Here is a 26,432-nt window from a genome sequence, read left to right as displayed (position 1 = left end):
AGAGTGGTTTGCCACCTTTCATTTTTAGTGGATATTACCTGACACATGAATGCATTCAACACAATTTTGCAAGGAGGAAATCAGCTAATTTGTGAAATGGCTGAAAGGTGCAAGCTTTCACTAGCAAGCTTGAGCTGTGGGAACGACAGCTCTCGTCAGGGAACGCATTTTGTCTACTGTGCGAGAACAGAATTGCAAGGAATATGTGCAATAAAAGAGGAATTTCTCAAGCGATTTAGGGATATATCATACTTATTCCAAGCTTTTGAATGGTTCTCGAGACCATTTACTGTTTCTGTGGATGATATTCATCCGAATTTGCAAATGAAATTAATAGATCTACAGTGGAATTCTTGTCTGAGAGACAAGTTCCTTTTTGCAAGACGTGTATAGACTTTTATCACGACTTTCCACAGCAAGTTTCCTCGTCTCCATCGTGTAACCGCGAAGATAATGTCAAATTTTGGTTCGACATACGTTTATGAGAGATTCTTTTTCTGTTATGAAAATTAATAAGTTTCGATTAAGAGCAAACATCAGGAACCCTGTAGTGGTAAGATCAAAATCCAAGATTTACCTGTAGTGCGGAAAAAAATAGCTGCAATACTGCATATGAAATTAGGACCCACTAATGTACTCAGCTAGTGGGTTAATATGTATAATACAATAATTTGAATAAAGATTTTTTTAAAACAAAACAAGAAATAAAAATAAAAAGAACTGAAAAAAAACATCAGTGATGGAAATTTACGTAACTGTTTGCGGTTGTCTGTATGTAGGAACTTTGTTCCAGACATTAATCGTATTGTAAACTCCACCTGTGACAATTAAATAAGACGTATCGTAGGTAATAGGTACTCTTTCAAACCATGATTTCTTTCAAGCACTCCTATAAACCTAACCTTATTCCTTCATTCAATAAAGCAAACTAGGAAACAAAATGCATTAGAGAGGAAGGAGCGGAGAGACGGCGTGGTGGGGAGGGGAGAGAAGCGGGTGGCCAGCTTGCCACTGTGTGCACGCAGAACACCTTTTAACTGCACACGAGCAAGTGCACCGCACACGTGCAGGATTCCTGCCCGCCCCTGCTTTAAAGTATGTAGACGGATGCACGATTTGCACCATTAGTTGATGCACATGTAATTTCAATCTATTGTGGAGGTACATAAACAATGACTGGTAAGAGTAAACTTGTTGTTTCATTTAATTTAATCTCCTAGTGTCATTCTACACGAGGGAAAGTGATTGAAGAATGAAATTATGCTGTCTGATTGTTCACATTCCTGAGCCTGATAGCTTCTGAAACTACCAGAGTCTTAGGCTCGGCTGAGAACTCCATCACTAGTGGTCTAATATTCAAATCTCCTTTTAGTATCCCCACCAGCCGATATTGCGATTGAGGCAGTGGAGTTGTCGTGGGTATATCAGCGGAATAGTACATAACGCTGCATGGGGTCACGTACGTGGTGTGTCATGGGCAGAGCGACTGTCCCGGATGTTTACCTACGGGTGGCGATAGGCCTCACCACGCAGCTGTAACACTGATTCCAAAGCCGATCGCTACGGGCATGGATGTGTGTGATGTCCTTAGGTTAGTCAGGTTTAACTAGTTCTAAGTTCTAGTGGACTAATGACCTCAGAAGTTGAGTCCCGTTGTGCTCAGAGCCATTTGAACCAACCAAAGCCTGCGGAGCAAGCCTTTGCCTCGCGCAGCGCCCGTTGTCATTCACTCTTACTGGCTGTGTGTTGTTTTTCCCTTCGTACTCGTTCACTGCGCGATTTTTGGACTCTGCTTCCCGTAGATTAAGTCGCACGTGCGGTTGTTTCACTCTTCCGACGTTCGGCTCCCTGGTTTGATGTCGAGCCACAGTAAACAAACATCGTCACAGTAGGGACGACTGTGAAGATTCCACGTCGTCGTCACGCCCTTGTTGATAATAAACCCCTTAAAAGTGCAATGGTTGATTACAGTGACGGCCGTAAATAATTAACCAACTGACAGCGTTCTTCTTAAAGTTATTCCTTGCAGGCGGAATACAGATGTCCACTTTTGTAAGATATTCAAGCGTTTGTAAAGAACGAGTAATAAGCACTGTTTGTAATTATTTTTCACCCAATGAAGTAAAACTGTGCAGCATATTAAGCTTCAGTTCAGAAATTACAGTCAGTACTTTGACTTCAACAACACCGAACCAAATATCAGAACCAAAAGAACTGCTGTAACAAAAATTCGATCATATTCTTCAAATCCAAATTACAAGCAGTGCGCCGTATTTTCCCTGCCACGGAATGATCCATCTCAAATTCAACACCAGACAATACAGAACCTTGGCGTGGGGCTGTGTAAATACATTACGTCAGCAAGTGAAGAACACATCTGCTGTGAGGCCACATATTAAATTCACATTTCTTGTTCAGCAGGAGTGCCACGACAACGCTCTACGTCCGTGCACGCTGCCTACGCCAGGTACTTTTATCTTCCCGGAATACTGCGTAGCGTTGTTACAGAATCTCTTTCTAGAACACTCTTTTACACAGATGAGCACGTAACACATCTCCTGCCTATGGTTCCACGGGTAACTTAGCAATAGTCTTCTATGCTTTCTCCCACATTAATAAGCTTTGCCGGGAGTAAAATTACGAACTGACGGTCGTCATAGGTGAACTGTTACACTCTAGTCTGTGTTACCTAAGACATTCTTCGGCCTACAGATTTTGTTGATTGACAGTTATTTTTTAGCTGTGTTTTTAAAAGAGGAAGTTTTAGTTACCTTCTCAATCTCCTTGGACGATTAATTGCATTGTTTTTTTTTCCTTTGGAGATACATTTGTTTAGAATTTTATGTTAATTTTATCTTAGTAAATGCAAATGCTATCTATATCTTGCTCCAACGTAATTGGTAGAGCTGTTTGGGCATTGACTAAGTTATTTTTAATGTTCATGACTAACTCATAGATGTACTCGCCCTTTATAAATGAAATAGTGTTATCAACAGAAATAATTTCTCAACGACGGAAGCAAGATACAAGACTAGTCACGACGAGATGAAGTACGAGTCTCACATTCTTCTCTTGGATCCAGACTTTGGATCGGCTCTGGCTAAGTTAAAACAACGTAGTTGTGTTGATTTTGTGTTGTAAATTATAAATCAGCACATGTTATTAGTGTTCACGTGAAAAATTAAATTAGTTGTGCGTGTACATATTACTACACCTCCGTTCCGAAAAGTACATTCAGCTATGCTCAATAAAGAAATATTTTTCCATATTATGGAGTGGGTGGTATATACACCGAAGAACCAAAGATATTGGTACAACTGCCTAATATCGTGTAGGGCACCAACGTGCACGCAGAAGTGGCACAACACGACGTGGCATGGACTCGATAAATATCTGAATTAGTGCTAGAGGGAACTAAGACCATGATTCCGGTAGAGATGTCTATAAATCCTTAAGAGTACGAGGGAGTGGAGATCCCTTCTGAACAGCACGTTGCAAGGCATACCATATATGCTCAATAATGTTTATGTCTGAGGAATTTGGTGGCCATCGGAAGTGTTTAACCACAGAAGAATGTTCCTGGAGCCACTCCGTAGCAATTCTGGACGTGTGGGATGTCGCATTGTCCTGCTGGAATTTCCCAAGTCCGTCTGAATGAACAATGGACGTGAATGGATGCAGGCGATCGTACAGGATGCTTACGTACGTCTCACCTGTCAGAGTCGTATCTACAAGTATGAAGGGTCCTATATCATTCAAAACGCACACGCCTCGCACCATTAAAGATCCTTCTCAGCTTCAACAGTCCTCTGCTGACATGCAATGTCGATGGATTCATGAGGTTGTCTCCATACCCGTACATGTCCTTCCGCTCGATACAATTTGAAACGAGACTCATCCGAAAAGACAACATGTTTCCAGTCATCAACAGTCGAATGTCGCTGTTGACGGGCCCAGGCGAGGCGCAAAGCTTTGTGTCCTGCAGTCATCAAGGGTACACGAGTGGGCCTTCGACTCCGAAAGCCCATATCGATGACGTTTCGTTGAATGGTTCACACGCTGACACTTGTTGATGGCCCAGCATTGAAATCTGCAACAGTGTGTGGAAGGGTTGCACTTCTGTCACGTTTCACGATTCTCTTTAGTAATCGTAGGTCCCGTTCTTGCAGGATCTTTTTCCGGCCGCAGCGATGTCGGAAATTTGATGTTTTACCGGATTCCTGATACTCACGGTACACTTGTGAAATGGTCGTACTGTAAAATCCCTATTTCATCGGTACCTCGGATATGCTGTGTCCCATCCCTTGTGCACCGACTATAACACCAAATTCAAACTCACTTAAATCTTGGTAACCTGCTTCTGTAGCAACAGTAACCGAACTAACAACTACGGCAAACACTTGTTGGTCTTATAAAGGCGTTGCCAACCGCAGCGTCGTATTATGCCAGTTTACATATCTCTGTATTTGAATACGCTTGCCTATGCCAGTTTACTTGGTGCTTCAGTGTATGTGTACAATTTTCACAAATGTACGATCTGCTGCAACTATTACTTAATTACATCAGGAATCAATACTCCAGAAACAAAAGAATATTAACAGATGGGAACTGATCAGTCTAGTAATGATGTCTTTTGTATTACTTCACTTCAAACACAATGAAGAAATAATAGAGGGAAGGAATTACAACTTTGCTCAGCTCTACGATTATAGCTCTGAATTGGTAAAACATTAGTTTTGTGTGTAGTAAGGGCACTCTTTCGTTGGTCCGGCATCCCATAGCTGTCCAAGAGAGCGCATTTTTTTCAATTCCCTCCTCATATGAACAGCCCTGAAGTGAGGGCAAGTCTCAGTTTTCCTGCGCATGAGGCTGGCAACACCTTCGACAATCGTGAGGTGGTGTTGCCTGCCTCAGGGGCTAGAGCTACCGTGAGGCTGAATGGATTAAGACGTACATCTATAACGCGATAAACTAAGGTGCGCTGGTGGCTCCGACAATGTTGCCGAGTTGCTGAGGGGGGTGGAAGGAAGGAGGGAGGGGGGGGGGGTAGTGGGTCGTAGAGAGACCCTTTCTCGTTTTATTCACGCACATGTCAATATTGTACAGTCCTACTCTCCTTTGATCACGTCACAGAAGGACTGAAAAAGTATAAACACCCTTTGCTCCATCGCACCATATTCACATTTGGTCGAAGGAGTTTGAACGGTTGTTAAGGGTTTTAATCTGTACAGCAGAGTTAAGTTGGGTCACTATACACTCCAAACGCCTTATATCACGTTCAGTGGGGTTGTAGCCCCACCATGTCCTTAGAGTTGGGTTGAAACGCCCAAGGGGTTGCAACAATCTCGAACATTGTCAGGAATATCGTCCTGTAGCAACGCACTGTGAACTTTCGTTTTCGACAGCGAGCACATTACTCCTCTCAGCAACTTCTGCGTCTTCTTTCCGCATTTGGTGACAGCTTTCTGTCTGAAGCGTCGCCGCCCCCGTGAGTGACGTCAAAGGGCTCCACACATTTGCACCATTACAGAGGAAGACTATGGTCACCTTCGTGCCAAATTTCAAACTCACCCCTGTCAATGTGAGACAATTATGGGGTTCCAAAATAGTGAACCTTCAATTTTGTTGTGCATTGTAGTTTCACCACCTTAGCTTGTGCCAGAAAGGATAGAGGGTAAGTCTAGAACTAATAGAGTTTCAGCATACTCTACCCTCATCTGCATTATTATTACCAGATGCCATTTCATATCAGCTCCTGTGTACTGATTTTCTCCAAACTTCACCAAGCTTCGAATTTTCCCAATTTGAAAGAACTGAAGAGTGATATGTTTAATTTTTAAAAACCATTTAAAAGCCAACATCGCGTAAAATATTTGTATTGAAGACAACCGGTTTCAATTGACTGCACTGTCATCTTCTGGTCTTAAAATATTTTGTTGTAAAAGATGTTCATTTTAGGCTCACCTCACGCACAAGTTGTCAAGTGGATAAAAACAGCACATTATAAAACTTTTGTCATCGCTAAAATATTTAAAAACATACAGCTCATCATACACAATAGTACAACTGTTTACATATGTTGGACATACTCTAAACAGTGAGAATCCAAGTGGAGCTGCAACATGCCGTATGCAGACACGATATGTGTCACTTCTGCAGCTGTGCACTGGTACACACAGTACAGCTGTCAACAACGTTACTGCACTGGCAGACCACACGAGATTTGCAGCACGATGCGCACAAGGGCTGTGTGGAGGAATGTACTGCATGCGCAAATCTTCCATCCGCAGTACATAGATGGCTAAAGGGTTCCATACCATCCGTATTCAAACACCAGAACTAATCAGCACAAACCATCACAACCGTTCCTTGTCAGACTTTTCTCCAGGGCGCAAGTCGTACGTTTCCAGATATGGGTTCCTTCTTGAAAACCGACCAGTTTGCCTCCGAACACACGATAAACGTTGTTGACGTTTTTTTGGAACACTCGGATATTCTTTAACCGCTGATGCGACACGTGGTCAATTTCTTGTATCTATTGTTATGTCTTTCTGCAATTAACTTCGCAGATTTCTCTATTTTGGTGTAGCAAAAACTTTAAAAAATAAGCTAGGGCTTAAAAAACGCTTACTTTGTTCCTCTGGAATAAATAATATATTTTTGGCGTGGCAACTACCATTCGCAGCTCATCGGTGTTGACCCTTCAACTGTTTTGGGTATACCTTACTTTTGTCTTATGGTAATTGGTTTTCAGATATTCTTCATTCTTAAAATACAAATTTTTTCCATTCGTTGCTTAAATTGACTTATTTTAGAATAGTATTCTTCACATTTTTCAGCTTAGGATTCTGCTAAAACTGACGTTTTGTTGGCATAGAATAGCCGTGTTGTTAGTGGATCTGAACTATCCAAATTCCTGGGTGTGCAGATAGATGGTAAGCTGTCATGGAAACCCTACGGCTAGGTAGGATCTTGTTCAGAAACTGAATACTGCTGTACTTCCCGTTGGAGCAGTGTCTCCAGTAAGTGACAGTCCAACACGAAATTTAGAGATTATTTTCATTGGCTTACGACACAGAAAATTATGCTCTGAGATAACTGGGATTTCGAGTAATATTTGGTGCATGATCGCGAACGTCTTGTCGACCCATGTTCTGGAGCCTGGGAACTGTGACGTTGGCCTCTCAATATACATTTTCGTATTTGTCGTTTGCTGTTAACAATACGAACTTAAATACCGAGAATTATCATTTTCACTCAATTAGTACCCGAAAGATATGTAATATGCATTTGTATCGTACCTCCTCGATTTGGATGCAGAAATGCGTTCAGTACTCTGTTGCATTTGTTTTCAGTAATTTACGAAAGGACTTAAAAAGTCTAAACAGTAATTTTTGCAGATTTAAGACTAAATTGAATAATTTACTAGTAACTAACGTGCAATATCGTTGATTAAGCTAATATATACAGGACGGAATTGTACATAGAGAACAGTGTATATTACTTGATTTATTATTTATTTATTTGCTACTATTTACAAATGACCTGCCATCTTGTTACTAAGAACGTCGTATTTTCACAATACGAAACTGTACATGCACAGAATGTGAAATTTAGTTGTTTCTGATTTTTAATAATAATTAATAATAGTACAGCTATAAATACTTATTGACTTAAGAATAATTAAGAAAAGAAAATTTTAAATTAATGATTTATGAATAAAAGATAGTTATATGCGAAGAAAGAGAAGAAGTTATGAGATATTAAAAACTTAATACGTATTATGTACTGGAAATTTTTTTCTAAAATAAACAAGATTCTTGCATTTAAGATGGACAGATAAAAGATACTAAACATTTATGAAATTAGTAAGTTTTGGGAAACGCAATATAAACCATAACCACATTTTTAAGAAGAATAAAAACAGGAAAGGTGATAGTGGAAGAATGTCTCTTCACCAAATGGGTATTAGATCTGAGCGTCTCGGAATTCTCCATCAGGCCGCCGACCACTAATCATATCTCTTCATCTAAATCCAACACTACTCTAGATTTCTTAATAACTAAATCATAACCTCTGTTAATTTTCTTTACAGTATGTTGTCAGTATGTTCATATTCTGCTTGGATGCAGAGTTGTTGAGATTTATGTATATTTTTATAAAAAAAGTTATTGTGTTGTTTATTTAGGGTATTTCTCCATTTTTTGCCCGCATCTCGTGGTCGTGCGGTAGCGTTCTCGCTTCCCACGCCCGGGTTCCCGGGTTCGATTCCCGGCGGGGTCAGGGATTTTCTCTGCCTCGTGATGGCTGGGTGTTGTGTGCTGTCCTTAGGTTAGTTATGTTTAAGTAGTTCTAAGTTCTAGGGGACTTATGACCACAGCAGTTGAGTCCCATAGTGCTCAGAGCCATTTGAACCATTTCTCCATTTTCATTTACGGTGATATCGGGATCAGTATCATCACCTGCTTTCATGTCGGAATCATTGCTGTTTTCCCCCCTTAGGTTCCTTCCTGTCAGTGAGTGTGATTAACGTGGTCCATTGGTCTTTGCCTCTGAGTATTTTGTGTATGGCTTCTCTGTTAGAAATAAAGCATACGCATGTCACTGTTTTTTTTGAAATTCAATCTCTAAGGGGACGAAATAGGGGCTGAAACATTTCATAAGAATATTTCATTGTGAAAGTATTTTTAAAGATAAATCTTTGAAAATTGGTATTTCGCTTCTCTGTTGGGGATAAAAGAATACATGTTCCACTGTTGTTTTTGATATTCAGCCCCTAAGCAGGTGAAACAGGGTCAGACTGATTCACTGAATCATTTTCATCCAGCTCAAACCGCTAAGGACAGGAAACTTGAGGTTTGAAGAGGGTGTGGAGCTCATACTGCAGACGTCGCATAAGAAGAGATTATCGGCAGTTCCACTCTTAAAAGAATGAAATAGAGGATGAAAGGCTTTTCGTGTGTCACCATTAAAGGAATTTTGAAGCTAGATGTACGAAAAATGGTATTTGGTTTCTGAGACAGAATATAAAAAAAAAAATGTGTTTCAGATTTTTTTGAAATTGATCCACTAAGGGAGTAAAGTTGTGAATGAAAGCTTTTTTTTGATAATAAATACTTACTATAGAACTACTAAAGAATTTTTAAGGCTACATCTATGACGACTGATATTTGACTTCTCGGTTACAAATAAATAATATGTGTTTCAGTATTTCTGGAAATTCTTTCTCTAAGGGAATGCAATACGCGATGAAAATTTTTAAAAGAATATTTCGTTACAATAAAAAATATTAAAGCTAAATTTTTGATTATTACTATTTTACTTCTTGGTTATATAAAAAGAAATATTTGTTAGGGGATGAACGTTACTATGGAAATATCTCCGTAAGAACGTAAAAGGCATAATTAACAAAAACATTCTACTCCAGCTACTAGAATCGCTTTTTTGGCCAGAAGGACATCGGCAAAAGCCCATGCTTATGTGGCTTTCCTTAGCATGAAAAGATGAGAAGGTGTTACAGTTTGTGAGCAACACAAAAATTCGATCAAATACAAGAAAACGTAAAAAAATCCCTGCAAGCCATACTGTCTACACGAGCGAATTTTTACACACTGCAATTGTTTCTATCACCGAACACGTACTTCGCTTGATGAAAATATACGATAACATTGGTTTATCGTAACAGTTTCGGTTTATTGTGCATATGACCAGCTCAAACCAAGTTTTTTCATAGCTGTTTTCCTCGTTATACTCGACTCAGAAACACTAAGAAAATTCTGCTATTGAGATGATATTTCTTTGAGATCAACTAAGAAACCCCACATTTTGGCGACAATCACCAGTAGTCGGGTTGAGAGTTACATGAAGAACCTATCGTTTTACGACGTTTCTTGAAGAGTGTAGACGTTTAACCACAGTTAGCATGTGCTACATCCATTACAGTATCACTTCTGTAAAGAAACGCTTTCTTTAGCTGACAGGTCAGGAAAAGGCCACAAACCTTGTATACTGTGTCATGAGAGGTAACCTCGGTAACTCGGTATCATACCAGACGCATTCCCCTCACTCGAAAGTACAATGTGGGTAGGCCAGTGTTGCCTATAGCCTAATGTGAGTGGCCCCGATAACATTGAGCTAGTGTGTTATTCATGGAGGGGACTTAGTTTGGCCTTGTGATCACTCACATGGCCAAACAATGTCTCATTCGTGAACTAGACACTAGTCAAATTTTCATAGGTCAGTTGACCGTTCGTTCTTTGGCCATCCTCTGGGGCGCATTACAGCATTGAAAAAGTTGCCGAAAACGACAGATGTGGCGGCGGCAGCGCACTCGTAGCGGATGCCATCACGTCTGAAGCTGACACGATATTCTGTGTGTTTTATAAGGGTTCTGTGACAGTTGCAACATTTGCGGTGACGTACTGCCACGATAAACGATGTGTATTCACGATGCACACAAATCTGATGGACGATATTGATTGACCAGACTTGATGACCTGATCGATGAGTACATGTAAAATGAGGACACTGCGCATCTAAATTGTCTAGTCCGCTCTTCCATAGGCAAACTGAACAGCAGTGGGAGGGTTTACAACTGGACTCTTCCACAATGTAGGGGACTGTTGTCCATCCTATACAGCCACAGAAGAGCGTCACAACGCTTTATGGATGCCATCAGTAGAGGATTGCCCCACAAGGAAAGGTCACCTACGGCTCATTGCACTTTTACCTTACATCCGAATATTGTGCCTCCTTTTACTGCACCCATTATCGTCGTGGCTAATGTCGTTCCGTGCACCTAAAAGACCCATTTGTAGCTTTACTGTCTAATGATAAGATCTACGTAGAGAAAACTGCTGTAAGTATGGGGTGATTCTAAATTTTGTATGTGTGAGGTCTCTCGTCGTCATCAGGAACTTCTTGCTGTTTGAGAACCGTCGATATTGTTAGCAGCTTCGATTCCTTACAGTGGTCATTGATGGTCACTCCATTTCTTTAAATAACAGTCTGAAGGTGCCTAAATCCTTTCACCAAGGGCGGTACCTCAGTGGTCAGCACACTAAATATGCTTCCGGCACGTCGAAAGTTCCAATCCATGTTCGGCCATACAGATGTCTATTTCCCGAGATTTCTCTAAATATCTCAAGGAAATTTTGTGGCGGTTTCTTTGAAGTGGGCAGAGGCGAGTTCCTTCCTAATCGTTTCGTAATTCAAGCTAGTGGTACGCCTCGAACTGGCGCGCTGTCGACAGGACGTTACATTAATGTTCCTCTCTGCCTTTTAGGTGCAAAAAATTGGGTATATTCAAGAATTTAGTGCAATGTACGTTAATTCTCATTACGAAATGGGAGAGAAACTGAAATTATTGTCATTATGGGAGATACAAACATGTTTCGTGTTGCCCTGAGTAGATTCCAAGTAACGTGAGTTGTGATTCCCGAACTGAGCACGTGTGCCAGGGGTTTGGAAGCATGAAGCACTTGACCCTGTACAGTGCTTTAAAAAATGAAAGAGGCTATTATGCTAAAAACGTTAATTAGTTCTCATATCTAGTCGTGTGCTTTGGAAATCAGGGACACGTTTTCAAGCAGGTCACTGATTGGAATATGAAGGATAGGAGGAAAACTGTGGTTTATCATTCCGTGGACAACAATATCGTCATAGACAACCAGTTTGATATAAGAGAGGCTGAGGAATAAAATCTAATTTGCCGTTATCAAAGAAACAATCGTACATTGAGTAACAAGGAAACTTGAGTCTGGATGGCTGGACAGTGGTTTGAATCACGCTCCTCGGAAATCAGAGAGCTGTGTGTGTCGCAACCACTGCAGACCTTTGTCGATGGGGTTTTTGGAACTCCCATAATCCCTTTCCCGCAGTAGTTCAGAAAGTCGTAACGTTACGTGTATGTAGACGAGCTAATCGGCCGCCTAGAAACTGGTACCAGCTAAGGTGAATTTGTTGCGTGACTGAACGCTAGCGGCCTACGGCACAGGGCGCACCATGGCCAGCCCGGCTGGTTGACAATTTCCGGTCATCCAGATGCAGAGGCAAAGAGCACGTCGCCGGAAACGGGTAAACCCCAGAGTTGGCAATTTGGACGACTGATGCTCGCATTGCCTTTATGCGTAATAGGCTCCAGGAAAATGGTCGAGTGTCAGACACTCTTAAAGGTTCCTAAGTTACAGACCTATAAGATTCGTTAATAACTCACATCAAATATTAAAGCAAATCTGAATAAATTTGCGAACGCAGAAAAATAGGGTGCATCCAGAGACACAACAACGTTGCAATATCTTGAAATCTACGGGAGTTAATATCTCATGACAAATAAACGTTTTCACACTAACTCTCTGAATTAACAACTTTTAATCGCTTCATGCGATTTCAACAAAAATATCTCAGATGACAGCATTGCACGGTACCTATCATCTCTGAAAGCTACGTATCTCTACCTATTTTATTTCTTGATTAATTATGTCTTTTATATCCTTTTTATTACGGATATGTTAGTCAGACAATCCTATTCTCTATATTTACGAAGAAAATGAATACAGCATTGATACCTTATAATTTGTCATAATTGTGTATTTTTATTTACTGAACAGTTTAGTATTTTGCCAGTCACTTTATTTAAATTTTGATCGTAAGTGCTATTTAAAAACTGTAGTAATTTAAAATTGGTCAGTCGTTTGTGTTAGCGGGCACCACAACTGGAAAGTGAAGCAAAAGATGCTTCTGTTAAAATGGTATACAGAATAGTTTAAATAATATTTGATGATGGAAATGAAATGAGCGTTTGGCGTCATTGGCCGGAGGTCCCACACGGGGAAGGTCCGGCTGCCTTGGTGCAGGTCTTATTACATTCGACGCCACATTGGGCAACCTGCGCGCCGGATGTGAATGAAATGATGATAAAGACAACACAACACCCAGTTCCTGAACGGATAAAATCTCCGACCCGGACGGGAATCAAACGCGGGCCGTAGGACGGCAGTCAATCACGCTGACCACTCGCCTATCGGGGCGGACATATTTCGGGATAATCTGCAGTCATTTAACGTGAGCGCACTTGCTTAAAAATACTGGTTTATTTATTTATAGACAAACTTGTATTTATAATTATCATAAATTATGTGAGTGTTACAGAATGTTTATATCATTTCTTTATTTAAATATTATTTAACATATTAGTTTAGTCCGGCATGCGGTTATGTTGAATCAAATCATACCTGTAGAGCTTGCGATAGATGTCTTTTTGGTGGTAGTGGCCTTCACCGGATGAGCGTTGGACAGTTGAGGGACACTGATGGAGTCAAGTGGATACGGGGAGGTAATCGAGTGATACGTTTGTAACACCGAAAATGCACGTAAAATACTTTCTGAACTATCCAAAATATTTCTCTTTTAATATCCGTTGATAACTTGTACTGTACTTCTAATTCTGAATCTGTAAGCTTCATGACGGAACTATGTTAAATAAGTAATGGATATAACAGTATATCTGTATGTGAATGTATATTATTGATTGAAATTATAATGTAAACATTGTAAACTGCTGGGTTGTAGCCAAGAGAACCTTATGTAATGTATCGATAGCAACGACGAAATCGCAGTAGCTGTGCCGTTTATTATCTTTGCGTATGTAGAGTTTCTGTAGCGCTGCGAGCAGAGAGGATGGAGAGCAACTTGAGTCGTTATAGAGTAAGAAAATATTTTTGGGCGCTCCCGCCGATCGCGCCAGTGTAGGCGCTCTGTTTCATTAACCTGTGAGTATTGATAGCACGGTAGGAGTGTACAGGCGGTGGAAGCTGCAATTCCAGCTATTGCCTGTCCCATAATTGTCCGTGGCTTTGAAGACGACTCATGGTTCTCAACCAGCAGCAGCAACAGCAGCAGCTCAGCATCGGCTATATTCTTTGTCTTGCGCATTGGCACAACATTGTAAGAGTGTTGAATGACAAATTAAAACTAATATTGCACAGACGATACTGAGTGTTATTTCTTTCACAAAGTTTGATTAACTTTCATTAATAATAACCTGCAATAGTTAAAACTTGTAGGGCACCTGTGTTGTCATTGTCCTCAGCCATTTTTGCCAAGCAGTGTCCCTTTCCTTTCCATGCAATCATCGAGTGTCTTAAAAATATGGAAACTGATTAACTATTTACTGCCTGTTTAGTTTATTTGCTAATGGCAAGTTTCTGTCTAAATTTTGCTGCCTCAGTAACTGTTCATTCTTGTAGTGCATAACAGAGGCTTAACGGATTTCGTATTTTTAGTATTAGCTTCATCCACTTAAAGTGACGTAAAAGCCTCCGGAATAACTAATAACCAAAGAGACAGAACGAATTAAGAGCAAGGTATTTTATTTATTCTGTATTTAGCTTAGCGATTGACTTCTGCTGCCTTGATACGTATCTTATTATTCTTATGTTAAAAGTAAATCAGTTGATCATTCGGTTAAATTCAGTTCAGTCTTTCAGTAATTAAAAGTAAATTGCTTTTCTTGCTCCAAATTTTGCATTACGTTACGCTACGGTTACCGAACCTCATTTTTTTACGTAGCAAAGTTTCAGTTACAACCAGTCACTTATTTAACAACAGAATAAGTAAGTGAAAACTCAGCGCTTTCTGATTAATTTATTTTATCGTGAACTGCTGTGTTGTGGAAAAGAGTGACAATCTTCTGTTCCACGCGAGCGATTATTTTCTTAACTTTCTTTGCAATTACCTTACTTAAGATTCTGGATACTTATTGCCCTATTGGGCTGGCGATAGTTTAATTACCCCTTTATTGCTAAACAGTATTTTTTATCGGTATTTTTGTATTAAAAGTATTACATGGTACCGTTTTCTCCTGTGTGGTTCGTGAGCGATTGCATTATATTCTACCTATTTCAAAATTATTATCACCATTTAGATTGGGTTTAGAATAGATTCTTCCTTCAAAAGGGTCTGTTGTACACTTTCATCCAACCAACCGATATTATTTACCTCGGTAATGAGACCCTTTCTCACTGTAAAATTTCTTTAGGCATATGCGATCACGGTCATTTGCGAGGGCGTTTGAAAACTCCATGCAAAGTCCGAGAGATGGCACGACCGGCGCGTATCGAGGTCATGTTTACTTAGTAGCATCTTTGGAAAGAACGCACACCAAGTTTCAGCCATATTGGTCAATTTTTTGTGTTTGGCATTCGTGTGAATCAAGGAAATCGAGTGATTGTCAAAATATGGGCGAAATAGAATTTCGTGTGGTGATTAAACATTACTTTATGAAAGACAAAACGCCTTGTGAGACAAAAAAGAGAAGCTTTATATACGTTATGGTGACTGTGCATCTTCGATTAGAACAGTTTATAAGTGGTTTCAAAATTTTCGAAGAGGTCATATGGTCACAAGAGATGCTCATCATTCTGTACGCCCTGTGGAGGTTAAGACTCCAGAAATCATTGATAAAATCCATGATATGGTGATGGATGACAAAAGAGTTAAGGTGCGTGAGATTGCTAGTGCTGTGGGCATCTCGAATGATCGGGTACATAATATTTTGCATAAACGTTTAGACATGAGAAAGCTATCTGCAAAAAGGGTTCTGCGATTGCTCACACTTCACCAAAAACAGAATCGTGTGAAGTGTTGAAAGGATGGTTTGCAGCTATTCAGGAAGAATCCGCAGGACTTTAAGCATCGTTTCGTCAGTGTGGATGAAACATGGATGCATTACTATACTCCTGAGACCAAACAACAATCTAAACAATGGGTTGACAAGGGAGAATCTGCACTAAAAAAGAGGAAGACCATTCCTTCGGCCGGAAAAGCTATGGCGACTGTCTTTTAGGATTCGCAAGGGATAAGCCTCATCGATTATCTGGAAAAGGGTAAAAATATTACAGAAGCATATTATTCATCGTTATTGGACCGTTTGAAGACCGAGCTGCAAGAAAAACGCCGATGATTTGACTGCAAAAAAGTTCTTTTCCATCACGACAATGCACCAGCACACACCTCAGCAGTTGTGGTCGCAAAATTTATGGAAATAGGATTCCAACTCGTTTCACATCCCCCCTATTCTCCAGACGTGGCTCCCTCTGACTACTATTTGTTCCCCAATTCGAAGAAATGGCCGGCAGGAGAAAGATTTTATTCAAACGAGCAGGTGATTGCAGCAACTAATAGCAATTTTGCAGACTTGGACAATTCCTATTATTCGGAAGGGATCAACAAATTAGAACAGCGTTGGACAAAGTGTGTAAGTCTAAACGGAGACTATGTCGAAAAATAAAAAAGGTTTACCGCAAACACATAGGTAGTTTTTATTTTTGCGCGGACTTTTGAAACGCCCCTCGTATATCGCAGTCTAGTGGGTTGATTAGGAAGGGGGAGGTTAAAAGCTCAAGAGAGCGATTCTGGATACTTGGTGGCGAGTTGTGGAGGAAGGCAGACCTGTCTAGAGCAACGTGCCCAGTGCAGTAGTACAGATGACTGCTTCTGAGCGGTAAACGGCCGCTACAATACACGTAACTTTTGAAGGGACTTACAATTCGAGAGGTCTGAATGTGTCCAGAGAGGATTTTAACTTTTTTCTCTTGTAATACGGAACTGAGCATAGACGAAGTATGAGTTATTATTCTTTGTATCACGTGTGTTAATTTGTGAGTCATCATGTTGAGCTCTGAACTATTTTGAGTTGGTGAATCTTTCGTGTATTGTGACCACGAGATCGACTTAGTTTTCGCGAGTGTTTGATGACTATTTAGTTTGGGGATTTTGCTACCTTCCTCGTAACGCTCTCAACGTAACTTTACTGCACTTGATAAGGGAAATTCCTGTTAGTATTTTGACTGAATACCATAAAGCCACTTCCCGTTTATTTGCAATGTCCTTTCTTGAATAAACAGAACCCTTTTTATTAAGCTATTTGTTTATTTTTTATTTCTTATTTCTATGTATTTCATTAACTCCCTATTCCAGTCCATGTATAGACTATATGACTGCAGTATCACAGCTACAGGTTACTATTTACAGAGAATTAGCTGTGGGGTATGAAAGCAGATGAGCGCGGCTCGACCGTACAGCTTCATCGAGCTATTCTTTTTAAACAGAACCGTGCACTGCCCCAGTACCTAAAGTACGAGTAACCGCAGGTCAAGATGCGACTGGTGGGCTCGTAAGGACTGCTGTTAGGAAGAGCAGCACAACACCAGTAGCCGACAGTTACCGTCGCAAAGGCAGACATATTAGTACAGGGTTGTTGCACGTGAAGGTAAACCCTGAAGCAGAGTGAAGCACTCAGTATAGGACTATACATCTTGATCGAGGTTTATGCAAGGGCACAAAGAGTACCATAATTCATTATTCGCCTTGGAACGTACGCTCTCGATATTTCAGAGTAGGGTTTAAGCTCTCCCTTTGGCGACTTACATTAGGAGTTGTTGAGACTAACTGCTACCCTCTCACATCAACTAAAGAAATCCCTGCCTAATCTACCACTGTTCGCTTGATTTTCCTCTATCTCTTTAATTTCATTCGAAAAGGGAACAAGAATGACACACAACACTAAAGAACCTGTGTCAGGTGAGTTTTATTAAATGACCACTTTTGAATTACGAATTACGTTCCCTTATAACTCTTTAAAAATACGAGTTTCACAGCCTGACAAGTGCAGTCCACCCAACTACGCGTGCTGTATATAGTCGCCTCGCTTTCGGCTGCCCCAGGTGAATACCTCAAGTCTATGGTGGTTGCAAGTGATTCCAGTAATTGGTCGTCGACAATGTTACCACAAAACACGCGATCTTTGCGCCTTCTTTTGTGAATAACATTACATTTTAGTTGTTGTGTTTGGAAAATTGTTGACTTAACACATGATAGGGCGCTTCAAGCCCACGACTAAGGATGCAAACGTGATTACTGTATGTAACTTGTATACCAGATATGTTTCAGAGATAGCGTGTTCACGTAGAATTTCTGGATATACCACTCACAGAATGACGATGTAAACGAATTTTCTCATCTGCCCCATTTCCTGGCACTGTCACACAGCAGCGTAAAATATATATTACAAAATCAGGAAATATTCAACACATCGAGTTATGTACCTCTGCATCTCATATTTGAGGCACAGATTTAGGCATTAGAAGTAATATGAGCGGCTATAATTGAATCGCAATAAGAATTAATGACTGAAAGCAGCAATCTGGGCAAGATGTGTCATTTTTTGGCCAGTATGACAGGATGGGGTAATCGCACCCATACACACTTTTCTGTTATGAAGCTCTCACTGCTCCAGGAGACGAACCACGAGTATATGGAGGTCGCAAAAATAAATTTCAATCACACTAAACAATCTCTTATTTTAAAAACAGTCGTACTACTTTAACTCTTCATGAAACACAGGCACTAATTCTGTCATAAGCTGTTTGGCTTTATGATGTCGTCTGTAAGGAAATAGATACCAGGACGCAGTACGATGAAAGCCGTTTCGAAGGACGATAATGTACTCCACATAGAGCTCAAAATTCGGTAGCGAAAGATATTTTTGTTTACAATGTTTGGCACGAAGTGGGAGAGAGGAGTTAAAGTTGTACTTTTGTGTGCCACCTATTTCGCAGTGTTGTGGTTTTCTAGAATTACTGAAATGATCTGTCTGTCGCTTGAGGAATTTATAACCGTATGTGCCAATGAATTTCCAGCCTCTCACCTTTATTTCCATAGTACACGTAACAACTCTAACAGAATACTACATTACACATATAGTCCCTACAGCTACCTTCAAAAAGCAGTATATATCATACACAATACGCTCAATACAGGGGAAAACCTGCCTTAGTACTACAGTAGGCTTAAGTCTCATTATCTCTTTTGACAGAAAAATCGAAGGCCAAATGCCAGTTAGAAATACTCCTCATTTTGCTTTCGTTTAGATGAGACTATACATCTCAGCGCTGCTATGAGCATTATAAATGGGTGCATAAGGACAACCTTACTGTATTAGATCGTAACAATTTCCATGTAGCCCCACCTTTCATGCGGAACCAGGAAGCTTTCCCACGTAAATGCCCGAGGTTTGGAAACAACTCCACTCCGCTCTAGAAACCTCCTCTCTGTGAGAGACCAAACAACTGACAGCTACCAATTTCAGCAGGGATATTAAATGATACTACACGCAGTGGCAGTTCCTCCCTCGAAAACTGTGGCCGTATCAGTCCAGTAGAAAGAAGCTAAGGGCTTTGAACTTCCACGACAGGCATGGAAAAGCCTAAAGAGACACCGTTTGTGTATGAGGAATATGTATACCCAGTCTACAAAAGTGGAGAAAGCTACCCGGCCCTAGCTATGATCGTGGGGTTCCAAATCAAACTGTCCAACACATCGCCCAGGGCTGTGGACTAACAAGCTGTTACGGTAGCCTGGCTGACTTCTTCAACGCCACACCTCGAATGGCTCGCCGATCTGTACGTCAGAATATGAAGATACAAGTCCCACAATTTATCTACTGGATAAAACGGGAATTGTTTGTTGGTCCTAATCTCTTTTGCTCCCCTGTCTCTACCAAATTCCTCCTCCTCTTGTGCACCTCCTCCTCCTTCCCCCCCCCCCCTCTCTGTACATGACCCCCCCCCCCCACTGTCTTGTCCATCTTATCATCCCCCTCACTCACCATCTCCTCCTGCCCCCTCTACCCATCTCCTCCTTTCTACTCTCTATGCCAGTTTCCTCCCACCCGTCTATCCGTCTCCTCTTTCCCCCTCTCTCTGACTTTGATTCTTGTTTATTGATATTACAAATTCAGATTCTGCAGTTTGAGTGATTAAAACAATGTAGCTTAAAATTTGAAGTTAATCGGTCAATAACTTTTCAAGATCTTTGGTAACGTCTCCATTTGTATATATTACATACTTATTTATATATCATATATATTAAAAAAAATGCGTCTGCAGAAACACACACGTAATCGATGCAATGTTATGTCAAAAATTGAAAGGAATCGATTCACTACTTGTCGTGTTTTCGAGCTAAAATATACGCAGGCTTATTGTTTATGTACAGAGTGATTTAGCTGTCCCTACCGATGTCGTTTTACGCAACCCGCAGCGTTATGGCTGGCATTTATAAACCACACGCAAGAGTTTCTTGTTCTCTGAGTATCTACGCGTGAAGTATTAGTACTACAGAGAAATGAGCAGGACGCTTTTGTAGGATATTTAATGCAGTTAAATTCTGTACTGGGATACGTTTTCGTTGGAGGCCACGGTTTACGAGTTATTCTAGAGAAACGTACGAAAGTGACATTCAAACTCACCTCCACCCCACACTCATCCCTCATCAGTCAAGATTTCAGGTATGTTGTTCGTGGCACTCCCTCCTACCACCATAAAAAAATTTCCGACTACGCTAACTATTCCCTATATTTGAACGCTTTTGTTCTTCTTGATGGGCTATTGAGCCACAATCGTAATCTGCTATTTTGTTAAAATTCTTAATTTAGACGTGACCTTGGGAGTATTGAACAAAAAATTACTTTTCTAAACGTTACACTGAAAGCAATTTGTTGGCAATTCGAACCAAACTTAACGCTTACAAGCACAGTAGTTTCGTAATCAGAAAGACAGCCGAATAGAACGATGTAATTGTTTGTTTACTGGTGTTAAAATTCACAAGATTGTTAGGTAAAATTTATTGAAACGTCAGTTTTACAATTTGCAGGAGTTCAACTACGCCGGTGGTGTACTAAGACCAGTCAATGAAGACAAAAAAAAGTCGACTGTGGGAAATAATTCGTGCTGTGGTCAATATTTGTTCAGTGGTAGGATCAAGAGTCATGAACAACGTACTAGAAAGTCTGACCGATGAGGGTTGAGTGTAGGAAAGCGGGATCGTTTGAAAGCCACTTTTGTGAGTTTTTCTTGAATAATTCGAAAACTACGGCCTCTAACGAAAACGTATCCCAGTACAAGATATAATTACATTAAATTTCCTACAAGAAGGTTCTGTTCATTTTTTCTGTTGGACTAACGGTTTCCACCGTGAGAGCCAGAGAATATGAAAATCTCGCGTAGTTTATAAAGGTCCATTATAACATTGAGGGTGTCATAGAACGACAGCGACTGAGGAAGTGAATCATCCGTTATAAATATTTTCTCAATGATCATACAACCAGTGTAAACCACGTGTGTAGTGCCATACGCTAAATTGAGATGACACGTTAGCAACGTGTCATTAGTGTTTCGCAACTGTGTGTGTGTGTGTGTGTGTGTGTGAGCGAGCGAGAGATGGCTCTGAGCACTATGCGACTTAACTTCTGAGGTCATCAGTCGCCTAGAACTTAGAACTAATTAAACCTAACTAACCTAAGGACATCACACACATCCATGCCCGAGGCAGGATTCGAACCTGCGACCGTACCGGTCACGCGGCTCCAGACTGAAGCGCCTTTAACCGCACGGCCACACCGGCCGGCCGAGCGAGAGAGATGATAACTCTGATATTTGTGCTTGGTTCACAATAACCCAAAATTGACATCCACTGCTCATTATCTCAGTAGTTCAATTAAGGATGCAAACAGACCCTTCTGATCGCATAGCGGGAACCTAATGAAAGGCGTGTGGCATCACAAAGTCATACGGTAAACAACTGCGTCAGTGAATTGTGTCACAATGATTCAGACTGAAGACCAGATAATGCAGCGGCTCTTGGTGTGCCATTCGCATGCATTGCGATGCCATTCTTCCTCTCGCAGTCTGAATTTTATATTCTCTTTCACGCGATCGCCCGGAACGAAAACTTAACAGCCGTTCGTTGTGTAGTGATGGAACTCGCACCCACGGTATCAATCGTTACTCAGTTTCCGGCAGCGGACCGCGCCTGCTGTTACCGAATCCCGGGCTCGCTGATAGAATCCCATTCACTGAAGAATAATAGCGCTGGTTACAAAACAGGCCGGACGCCGGGCGGCGAGCCCGAGGCTTCAATGGGTGTGCGTGTGTTTTGTCAGATACGTCCCCGATATATCAGACGGTACGATACGGGCACTCCGACCACTCCGCGAAACCCAAGTCCGACCACTCCCCCTCTCTAATCCCGCCCCCACCCCCCGGGTTCCCCCACAGTTCCATGGGATTCAGTTCCACCCATTCCCTTCTCACACCAAAACAGCCGAACCTCTCCAGTCGCAGCGCGGCCTGCTAGCTGTACTACAAACCGTGGCGCCACAATGCGGCTGATTGGTCAACTATTTTCGACCAGGCGCGCTAGTACTGCCGCACTCTGTGCAAACACGGAATGGCTATTGGAGGACGCTGTCTTTGTCGACCGATATTGTTCAAACGCAATGCAGGTTGTGTCAATAGCGGGGACAGAGCGCCTCCCGTGGGCTTTCCGCAATAACACTCGCCCACCTCCCCACCCTCTGGTCTTCCTCGACAGAGTACACAGATCTGTCGGCCTCCACCACCTTCCTCTGACTCTGCCTTCCCCTTTCACCCCCTCCCCGTCCCCCAACCACCAGCTACCACTACTGCCCACAGCGGCTGATCAGTTGGAAATTAAAACGAGAAATGCCGCTACCTCTGGGCTTTCATTTTTCCACAAGACCACGGCTGCCGCAGCCCGCGATGTTAATCTGCCTGAGTCAGGAAGGCTAAAAAGCTAGAGATCCTGTCCGGTAAGCTTCATTTCGCCAATTACTGTATGCTGTCTGCAAGGGAGGAGCTTCAGTTTTTGAGTATAGTTTTGATGCTCGCAGAGTTTCCTGACTGGTCGCACTGACAGCTGTCAGAAGGGAATATAAGGTAATAAAACAGCGTTAAGCTTAAATATTGTAATCTAACAAATACTAACTAAAGACACATTAATTCAGTCATGGATTCACATGAGGCTTTTTTTCTTTTTATAAGGTTTCCTAATTCAATCGGTGAAAATGGAACCGTTATAGAACCTTCTGTCCGACTGTTCAAAATTATTTTTCTCAGAATCGGAGTGACGTAATAAGCAGAAATTAATACCACCCGTCAAAATCTATGGTCCCTTGGTGACGTAAAAAAATCGAAGCTCCTACGTCAATGCACTCAAAAGATACGGTGATGTATGTCTCATATTTCGATGCTCGCAAACTCACTCACCTGCGGAGTACTTCCCATTGACCTAGAATCATGATATTTGCCAATATCCAAGCTTTTGCTGTAGAACCAAAGGAAAAAGCTCGAAAATTGTTAATTTCTAACTATATCACTCGATTTTATTTCTTTTGTTGTCAGATCCTCTGTGTGTCTCTGTTTCTCTCGACCCGTTAAGACCCTTTTATCTCATGTTCTCCAAATCTCCTACATTTCTCCTTATTGCTAGTCATTAATGTTGAGTCAAAGAATCAATTTAATTTTTTGTAAGACGACGTGGATCACCTATGTGTTTTCCGTCTGACAGTTTCTTTTTCCACTGAAATCTTTTCATAATTTTTTCAGCCGAGCTCCCATTCCTTTTTGTACATGCCCAAAACATTCAAGCTATTCTATCAGAGTGTCCACAAATGGTCTGTCATTAACAACAGTAGTGTATCCTTTACAGTCTCCATCCCCAAGGTAGCCTACATATCTTGCACCACAACTGACACCTGATCTTCTAAAAATGTTTAGAACCCCTTTCGTTTCCATGTTTCCACTTGGGCCATCAAAGTTCTTTACACAAACACGGGTGCCAATAAATTTACTTGAACAACCCTCGCAGTGCTTCGTTACACATTCATAAGCTGGCATCTTACCAGTTTCTATATGTAGTGTTGGCAGAAGAGCCAACACCGTGATACTAGAGGAGGCCGAAATGCACGCGCTTTAGCTCACGCAGGCTGACGTGAGGAGGGAAGAACTACACTGACGTGAGGTCTGGAACATGACAAGGAATTAGAATTCAGAAAGCGGACGTAGTTAGTTTGATACTTAAATTTAATCCATTAATGATGAACGTCGCTCTTGACGGTACATGATTCTCAATATTGTGTGTTCAGAATTCATTCTTATTACTGAATATGGCGCCTTGCTACGTCGTAGCAAATGACGTAGCTGAAGGCTATGATAAACTGTCGTCTCGTCAAATGAGAGCGTACGTAGAAAGTGAACTATCGCTAGCAAAGTCGGCTGTACGACTGGGGCGAGTGCTAGGGTGTCTCTCTAGACTAGACCTGCCGTGTTGCGGCGCTCGGTCTGCAATCAATGATAGTGGCGACACGCGGGTCCGACGTATACTAACGGACCGCGGCCGATTTAAAGGTTACCACCTAGCAAGTGTGGTGTCTGGCGGTGACACCACTCTATATATGTGGCAGTTACAACCCCATTCAGAGAAGCATGACCTCCCTGCTGCAAAGATCAATCAAATGCTGCAACAATGTCTGTATTCTCATATAAGACTACTGCTTCTTCTGCTGCTCTTTTCATTGAATGTTTACTTACACTACATAAGACATTATGTATTAGTTTATTGTATCTGTCAAACCTCAGTGGTGGTGGAGGCAATTCCATCACTTCACAAAAATTATGAGCAATTATCCTTTCCCTACAGGCAATCGCTAACCGACTTTAAGGACCCTTCCTTGCTGAAATACCCCCAGAAACGTCAATAGTTTCTTCACAATTGCAGTACTTACATTTCACAGCACTCTTCAAAAGTCTTACGGCATATTTAGTTTCACAATAACACTTTCGTCGTTATTGCTGCTCACAATACTGCTAGGCTTGTTCTTATTACATTCAGAAAGCGAAAGTTTACGTCTAGGTGCACTGCCTGTAGACGCAGTTTGCACAGGCGACTTTTGAAGCAACTGATGTGTATTATTTGGTTGCATTTGGTACTGGCTGCCGCGAAACTTTCGTTTGGGGCTAAATTTCTTTACTCTCGGCATCTGTAGCACAGGAAACACACCCACAGATCAAAACAACACACAGTAATTACAAAACCACAGGTGTATGAAATTCCGTAATCATATATTCTCATATATTTGTTACATTCGAACCATAACGTTGTAGACATGCCTGTACTTTTGTTCCTGGAGTCAGTTCCTTCTAGAATACACCTGTGTTAACGATCCGTAACTAACGATGGAAAAAATGAAGATCAAAATAATTCATCACGTATTCTGACGCAGGCAACGGTCCTGCCGCAGTGGATACACCGGTTCCCGTGAGATCACCGAAGTTAAGCGCTGTCGGGCGTGGCCGGCGCTAGGATGGGTAACCATCCAGCCCCCATGCGCTGTTGCCATTTATAGGGGTCCACTCAGCCTCGTGATGCCAATTGAGGAGCTACTAGACCGAAGAGTCGCGGCTCCTGTCAAAGAAAACCTTCATAACCACCAGGAGAGCGGTGTGCTGACCACACGCCCCTCCTATCCGCATCCTCAACTAAGGATGACACGGCGCCGGATGGCCCCGATGGGCCACTTGTGGCCTGAAGACGGAGTGCTCTATTCTGACACACTTCAAACTGAGAGATTATGCCGAACCTCAATATTATAAGGAATGGAAAATGATAATGCCCATAAACTATACATTTTTGAAATCAGCATGAAATGCTCTTTTCCATAGACGAAGAATTTTTTTTTCAAAATTTTGGTAATTTTCACGAGCATGACCCCTTAAACAAAGAAACATATTCAGTTGTCTTGTAGGAGCGCACACGCAACTTTGCTGCCTAGAGACAGAAGCGGGATCAATAACATGAATTCTGATATGGAACCGGATGTGACCCTCGAGCAAACACTCAGAGAACTACCGAACTAAACACAGTACTGGAATGGGAAATTGCAATTACAGCTGTGATTGTTGCCGACACTCGTCTCACTCACATCCAATAAACCAAATCCTAAGCACACCATACACATCCGTACAACGATCCAGGAAGGAAAACGTCGAGCCTACACACATCTTCGACACAGCGGTCGTCCACCCCCCGCCTCCATGTACGGTCGTTCGCTGGAGAACACAACACGCTCCTTCCCTTGTTACGCGCTCCACACATCCCAAGGTTTGCTGAAGAAATAATGAATCGCAAACCTGGTATTGCTGCTAAGCTGAGACCTGGTGACTGTTAACTGCTGATCTTGTACTACACTTCGTTCATCATGAGAATAAACCTGATGTAAACAAACACAAACGCGATGATTGGTCAACAGCCGTAAATGTTGTATACTGATGTCGTTCCGCTCTTGGATGTAGGTCCAATTGATGTATTAGATATCTTATTACTATGTCACTGTAAATGAAACTTTCAGAAATTCTGATGTATTAACAGCCATCAACGTTTTTCTTAATCGTACTGTAGCTATGTAATTTTTATTTAAAAAATCGTGTAGTCACAGTCTCTGTAAACGCTGCCTGTGCTTTGATTGTCTCGCTGTTCATACATACCGTGAAAACAGATGACACTGCTTCCTGTTT

The sequence above is a fragment of the Schistocerca piceifrons genome, chromosome 7 (genome assembly GCF_021461385.2).
Source record: "Schistocerca piceifrons isolate TAMUIC-IGC-003096 chromosome 7, iqSchPice1.1, whole genome shotgun sequence".
Lineage (NCBI taxonomy): Eukaryota > Metazoa > Arthropoda > Insecta > Orthoptera > Acrididae > Schistocerca > Schistocerca piceifrons.
This window is presented reverse-complemented; position numbering follows the sequence as displayed.